Raw genomic sequence first — 8,104 nt, 5'->3', positions numbered from 1 at the left:
TGATTGTCCGAATTTATGTTGTAAATATACACACTGCAGTTATTCATACATGTAAAAAAAAATATATCAAACCCTTACAGCCAATCACAGCGCTCCTAAATTGACTTACTTCACCTGCCTTGGGTACACAAAAGGCTAACTAATACTTGGAAAATGTAATAGTACTGTTTTCCCTATAAACAGTTTACACAGATCCAGTCTTGTTATTTGTGATATGCTTCAATAAGGCAAACGGAAGCGAATCTTTGCATTCTTGATCTACCGTTATTAATGTACCTTGACAAGAACTATATTAATTAAGATATACATTCAACATTCCGGAATATCCTTCGGTGTCATGTATGGTCCTACATGTCATGAACTCTCCATAGTTAGAAATATACAAAAGTACAAAAGTTCTTTCTATAAACATATCATGAACTTTCCATAATTAATAACAGACAAAAGTACACAAGTTATATCGATCAAAGTCAACTCAATGCCTTTGAGCTTTGTATAAACAAGCTGTATTATGTGCTGAGTGTATGACGAACAAGATTAGAATAATACTAGTATTATTGAGCATTTACTACCAGAAGAAAAAGATATGGTACTGTATACAAATTAAAAAAAAAACAACTGAATAATGCGGACTCTAACAGCTCTTACTCTTACTCTTCCATAGCATGGTTACTTTATCTTCGACTACTAATTTTGACATCCTTTGATTTTCTAACATGTTCTATTTCAAGGCATATTTAGTTGTTCCTAGCTTCTTTTTGCAATCTTTAACTTAGACCAATAGAAAAAGATGGAATATCTGTTTCACATATGACGACAGATATTTCAATTGTGTCGTAACAACAATCCTTTTCTTAAAACGTAAACTACCGAATATTAAAGGACGTATCATCGTTTTTTTTTTTCTATCATGAGCAACACCGGGTGTACCAGTTGTAGAGCTGAATTTGCTCGTTGAATTTCTCGTGAAGCACCCAGTATATTCCCTATTAATATTCAAAAGGAGTTCAACTTGCTTTTGCTTCATTTGTAAATGTTGTCTTTTTTTTTTTTAAATGCATGCATATGTACCAAGGAAACAGTTCTTTCTATCTTTTGTCATGGAATCTTGTAAACTTTTGAAATTCGGTTAAAAAAAAAGTTATACAAAGTATATTCTAAATAAAAGATACGTTAAGTTTTATAGTCGATTAAAAAATGTTTCCTTCTCTATATGCCTCTTTACGTTTCTTTGTTACATTTGACGTGGCTCTGTACTTATTCATCCTGACATTGTGTTATTGTTCTATGATAATTTTTGTATGCTTGTCCTTCATTTTTGTCTTTCTTTGATACATATGAATTGGCTTTTAACGTTTCTTTGTTTCATTTGACGTGGCCTTGTACTTAAATGGACATCTATGAGAAAACCATGCAGATGGTGCTCCATGCAAAGTTGTTTGATTTTGATGAAACTTTGCTGACATGTTCAGGTTGACATCATATGAAAGTCATGCAAGTTAAAAGCCCTTACACTGCTGGTAACCATGGCAACGATAGGGATTTAGGGTATTTTCGAGTTTATTTATAGATGCATTTACTGAAATGCATAGATTTCATAAATTTCTCAAATAGAAATATATACTATAATACTTCTGAGTGTTTAAATACTTTAATATCACAGATAGGATGTGTATGAAGTATAAATTACATAATTTTATTAAACATAATGATATATATAGAAAATAAGGGTATGGCAAAACACATAATATGATAAAAAATCTGGCCTTTTCATCAAATCACACTAAAACAGACAACACAGCCCAAAAGTCGCTTTAATTTACCCTAAATTTGAGAAATGCTTTGCATTTTCTTTGGTTCAAAAGATTTTGAAGGGATTTCGGTTGCAAATTAATTTTATAGATTTTATTGATCATTTAGATAGCCTCCCCCCCCTTTTTTTTTGTATTTTCGCAATAAATTGAGGAAAGTCTCATATTTTAATGAAACCAAGCATTCAAAAATAAATACTTGAATTATACAGATTGTAACATGCAATATAGGTAAATCAAAGTGAAATGGATTTTTGTGTCACAAACAATAGTAAGCATTAGGCTTAAAAAAAGGGGGGGAGCTGCCAAAGACAATTTTTTTTTTTGTATTTTTTTTTATTCCAAATTCCTATAGTACACTTGTCCCTATTACTTTAAAGAGTAAAATCCATTCATTTCTTCCTAGTAATCCCATTTTTGGTTATTGCAGCTTGCTAATTACTAAAGTTGTATTCTGGTTACTGAAAAATGATATGAAATTCAATGTCAAGTTCATCATATTGAAAAATCTTAAGTATTGACATTCAGAAGTTGTGTTTGACAGGTAAACAAAATTAAGACACGTTGCAACCTTTTACTGGAATGCTGGTTACCATATAAGTCATTTTGATCATGAGTACCTGAGACAGTGTGGATAAAATCTGAATTTCTATTGTACAAAGGGAGATAATCCAATAAAAATGCTGATTTTTAAAACCTTAAAATTGCATGTACATATTAATTTAAACTAACATACACTTCATCAATTTAATAAAATATAAACATATCTCTATTTGGTTATCTGGAGAGAGAGTTAATAGTGCATTTGAGCATATATATACTATTGGTTTGCTTTTGTTGTAGTACTTTCTAAAATTCTCCTAAAAAATGTCTAAATTTATAAATTCTCTTTTAGCATTGATAAATTTTTAAATATCTCAATCTGTATAAATGATCATAAATGTTATTATTTTCTATAGCATTAGTATTATATTTAACAATCAATGAAGATGACACAATAACACTATATGGTGCTTACATGCAAGAATAAGATTATTATACATGTAAACATACATAAAAGTTAATTCGAATTGACTTGGCTGCATAAGACAATTGTTGCATTAGGTATGGAATTTAGGGAAGTATTAAATTGTTTCCATACTATCTTATAAGAATTTGCATACATGTAACTACATGAACTATGAAAGGTAATTTACTAATAATTCAATCAATAAAACTAGTTAGTCAATCTAAGAAACAATTTCTGACAAATGAAAATATTATTATGTTTGTCAAATGGCCAAGTACATTCGTAATCTTCGTGATTGTCTTCAATACTGATGACCTTTTAATACAGAAGTAATTTTAGACTTCTTATTCGCTGATAAGAAAGCTTTGTTGATGGTGAGACAGTGAGAACATTCTATTTCCTAGCAAATATCTCTCTCTTCTCATTTGTGTTGCAACTGTGTGTTGACTTGGTGGTTTTCAAGACTTCAGCGAGATTCACATTGCCGTTTTTTTTTCCTTTTTTTCAAAGCATATGAGTTCCATTTCAATTTATTTTTATTTGAGCTTGCAATTTTTTAACATTAACAGGAAAAATCAAAGACGTCACAGATCAGAGCCTTATTCAAGTATCAGTAATATTATCTAAGTTTTTCTTCATCATAAACATGTTTATCAACAAAAATGTGTCTTGGCAATCAGTCTTCTTTCATGAACTCCAGTTATTTTTGGATCACCAAATGTCTGTAAAAAATAATAAGAAAACAATTGTTATCCATTAAATGATTGAAATTTCCTAAAAAAAGAAATTACTTATTAATTTGGTCTTAGTGTAAAATGTGTTTCGATTATCACAACTCTGACATTCCAGTACATAGAATAAGAAATAGAGTATACTAGCTAAAAATGGACCTAAATTTGATTTTTTTCTTATTCCAAGCTGCAGCAAACTTAATTTTAATGAAGTTAATTTTGCAGATTTCATCTTGTATTTATGACGTTATGACAATACAAAAATAGGGAGATGAGTATTGATTGCAAATGAGACAAATATCCACAAAAGTTCAAATGAAATGAATGTAATGCCTCTGTACAACCTTCAACAATGAGAATACAACAGCTCAAGGGTACATTCTATTACAAATGCATAGATTGCACCTTCATGATCATCAGGTTGGGGGGGGGGGGGGCACTATAGACACTACATTCAAACTTGATTCACATGATACAGTTCAGAATTTGGATTGTGATGAATTATTAGACATATCATACATGTAGGTTTCTGACACAGAATAAATGTGGTAAACGAACTGTTGACTTTGAAATTGGACTTGTACCAATATCCAAAATCTAAAAGTCTAAAAGACATGATTAGATTTATCACATCAAAGAACCCCATATATGCAATTTTTAATGAATTTAAACAAAAGTTTAAGTTTGGACCCCAATTTGAATCAACTTGAAAACTGAGCCCAAATCATAAATCTAAACATGCTAAATGCATGATAACATTTAGAATAGAAAAAAAACTTCAATAATATCTTAATAAACTAACAAAGGTTTTTTTGCCCCCGTGATCTTTTTGGCAATTTGAAAACGAATATTAAAAATCTAAACATAAAAGAAGTATTTAACCCAAAAAAAGTACAATACACCCTTTAATTTTGCATAATATCAAAGAACACCAATTATTCAATTGTTTTATGAAATCAAGTTTAAATTTGGACCCTTTTGACCCTATAGCTGATATAGACCAATTTAAAAACAAGCCAAAACATTTGAAATTGGTAAAACAATAAGCATTGGAAACAAATATATAATTAATTTTACAGCTAATTTCCAAAGGCATGTAAATCTAAGACTTCGGTTAGCTTGCATGGTTTGTTTGTATATTGTACAATTGCAATTGACATAACGTCTAATCAAATTTAAAAGTACTCCATAAAGGTTCAAATATGCCTATATTTATTGTTTGAAGATATCAACCTTAATTACAAAGCTTGAATCAATATTTATACAAACAGAGCAAGCAAACCTACCAAAGTTTTACTCTACACGCATTAGGAAAATAGCTGTAATAATGGTAAAAGTGTTTTTTCAAAAATGAAAAATACAAATGTTGTCTTCAGGTTTACCATAAATGCATGTTTACTATAAATGAGGATCTGTCAAGCTGACAAGAACGCATATTTTTTTCTAGGTTTAATTCTTATAAAGAGAACAATTCCAATGATGAGTAATTTTGTTGTGTAAATTGTACTGATATGGCCCATAATTGATCATAAAATAATAATTTGAGTGTTCTGTGTGTTATTTTTACTTTTTGTTTACCAGATTGAACTTTTAAAATTGAAGGGTTAATCTAATTTATTGATTATTTATCATGTTTTTACAATAATAAATGTAACTGGTCAATTTCCAATTTCTATATATGATTATATTTCACAAATAATGCCACAACACAGGTCTTATTTGCTGTCTATTTAGTAGTCTCTTGTTATGACTTGTTTGATTCATTTTTTTTTATCAATTATATCATATATTTACCTATATGATCTCCTATCATATCTGCTTTCATTTTAACATTATTTCGTGCTTTTCCATCTTCAACATTAACCTGTTGATAAGAAATAAAATATTGTATATTTGTACATTTGCATGATCAGTACAGTGAGTTACATCTACATGTACATTGTACATTAAGTTGGCTTAACATAATGCATTGGTTCATTGTCATTGAAAAAAAAAGTTTTGTAGATATAATTAATTTGTGTAAATGTCATAAATGCTATGATATCAATCACATCATCAAGTAATTCATTTCTTCGGTATTGTTATTTTGAATTTTTTTTATCTGAGTAATCTGTAATGTTATAATCTCATGTTGCCCCTTCTGGGCCCTTTAATTTGGAATACATTTGTAAGCATATTCTATTCAGATTCTATTTTATTAACGATAGAAGTAAAGACATTTACAAGTTCTCTTTCCATGTTTATAACTGTGATACATGACCTGCACTAAGGAAATGTAAAGAAAAAGTCTCACAGTAACCAATTTTTAGAGAGAAAAAAAACCCAGCTCATAGTCTGTAAAACAATGTTTTGTCAGAGTTTGAGAACCATATATTGTATCAATCTAGCTGGATTGTACAATGTACATGTATTACTGGTAAAGGAATGAATAAAGACAGGAAATTCACAACTCTTTGGGAGCTATATTGTGACTTTAACAGTGCTTAATCAAAACCTGTCACAAAAATCCTTAGGGTAGGGATAAAAATAAAGGTAGGGAAGGGTAGTGCGAGTTAACACACATACTTTTTAGTTGACATAAATGTACAGTAGTTTTCGTATGATTATGTAATTTATGCATGTTTCTCGTTTCTCCTTTTTTTTGATATAGATTTGAACATGTTGAAGCAACCATTATTTTTAAATTAGGAGAAAAAAAACAGAGTCAATGGACTCTATTGACAATTTGGCAAACAAACTCAGGGCGAACAGACCTGATACCGGAGGGCTTTGCAATAGAATATATATTTTATCATGATTATTATAGACCTCTTGAGAGACTGAGAGAGAAAAAAAGTTTTTCTATTAAAATTTAGAAGGCAAACACATAAATCTTTTAGTTTCAGAAGAATTTTAAATCATTATAAATGTATGTCAATAAAAATTAAATCAGTGTTTGCTTCTAGAAAATTATGTGAATACCCCCCTTTTTTTTCCCCAAAGAGAAATGGTCTATGTTCTTCTGCCTATATTTATGATTTAATGTGATGTTTGTATAGTAGGTCTTTTTATGGTGTCAAATTGTTTTTTCTAACCACAAAAAAAAAATTAACAAACTTACCAGAACCAACTGAAACTGAAAGTTTTGCTTTGGAATTTCCGTTGCTAGATTTTGGAAGGGTCATGAAAGGATGGCAGCAACTCATTTTGTCTTCTTGTCTACTGCAATCCAACTCCTGTCCATGTTTGCAGCATATGCCTATTTTTAAAATGTGAGTCTGAAACCTATAGACATGATAGTGATAGTCTAGCCTCATGAGTCATGTCTAGACTATCTGATCAGGATCAGACTTATCCCAGTGGCAGTGGGAATGTCTTTGCCACATGGTTTGCTATGTCTTTGTTACACTCTTTCAATAAAAATAAGTTTTTGGCTACACCATATTCATCAAAAATACCATTATTTCCTATCCTTCTGCACATTTGTTGATTTCCCTCCTTCTGTTATTGACACTAAATCGACCTTTTATTGTGAAGAGTTTTACAAAGGGAGATAATTTTAGCTATATTTTTCAGTTTTTCATCTTTTATTCAAATAAGCTTATATCAATTTGCAACCAAAATCCCGTTAAGGAATACTAGTTTGTAGTGAACCATAACGTTTAACAAAATATTTTTTCAATTTGAGTGACTTTTGAGGTTTTATGGACATTTTCAGTACAGGCTGAATTCAAATTAAAAAAAAACACAATTATGTCAATAAAAATAAAAACAAAAATAAAGGTCGAAATAAGATCCAAATTACAGTTTATTTTAGTAGAAAGTCTGAATTTTAAGGCCAAACAAATTTTTTTGCCATATAATACTTTGAACTATTCAATAAAAAAACCCCAAAAATGTCAATTTTCAACAACATTTTCCAGCAAATTTGGTACTAAACTAGAATTGCCCTGTATTCACATAATTTGAGATAAATTGTCATTTTTTAACCATAGAACTATTAGATGTACTTAATACTTTACTAGGAACCCAAAATCAGCTGAAAATTCCACAACCCCTTTCATAATTTTTTTTTGATTTTGCATGGTTTTCTCGTAGACATCCATTTAAACATCCTGACATTGTGTTATTTTTCTATGATAATTTTTGTATGTTTGTCCTTCATTTTTGCTTGCTAGTATACACTTTGTTTATATACATTTTTGTCTTTCTTTGTTACATTTGACGTGGCTCTGTACTTATACATCCTGCCATTGTGTCATTGCTCTTTTATAATTTTTGTATTCTTATTCTTTATTTTATTTTTCTAATTTGCTTAATCAGTATACCTTTAAAAAAATATTTCCTTATCTATATGCCTTTTAACGTTTCTTTGTTTCATTTGACGTGGCCTTGTACTTAAAAATCCTGACATTGTGTAATTTTTCTCTGATAATTTTTGTATGCTTGTCCTTCATTTTTGCTTACTAGCATACACTTTGTTTATATACATTTTTGTCTTTCTTTGTTACATTTGATGTGGCTCTGTACTTATACATCCTGACATTGTGTTATTTTTCTATGATAATTTTTGT

The 8,104-nt window shown here is 29.6% G+C and overlaps 1 long non-coding RNA gene across 1 annotated transcript; it reads right to left on the bottom strand.

The window, feature by feature from the left end:
• Positions 1 to 1,511: 1,511 nt before the first annotated feature.
• On the bottom strand, positions 1,512 to 7,643 carry LOC143056277 (uncharacterized). The gene is made up of 3 exons (XR_012972280.1): positions 6,652 to 7,643; positions 5,346 to 5,415; positions 1,512 to 3,542 (listed from the first exon to the last, which is right to left on the bottom strand). It is a non-coding gene; the product is annotated as an uncharacterized LOC143056277 (long non-coding RNA).
• Positions 7,644 to 8,104: the final 461 nt, after the last annotated feature.

Source organism: Mytilus galloprovincialis, chromosome 13, assembly GCF_965363235.1.
Source record: "Mytilus galloprovincialis chromosome 13, xbMytGall1.hap1.1, whole genome shotgun sequence".
In the NCBI taxonomy this organism is placed as follows: Eukaryota; Metazoa; Mollusca; class Bivalvia; order Mytilida; family Mytilidae; genus Mytilus; species Mytilus galloprovincialis.
Note: the sequence above shows the minus strand (reverse complement) of the source record. Positions and strands in the feature narration are given on the sequence as shown.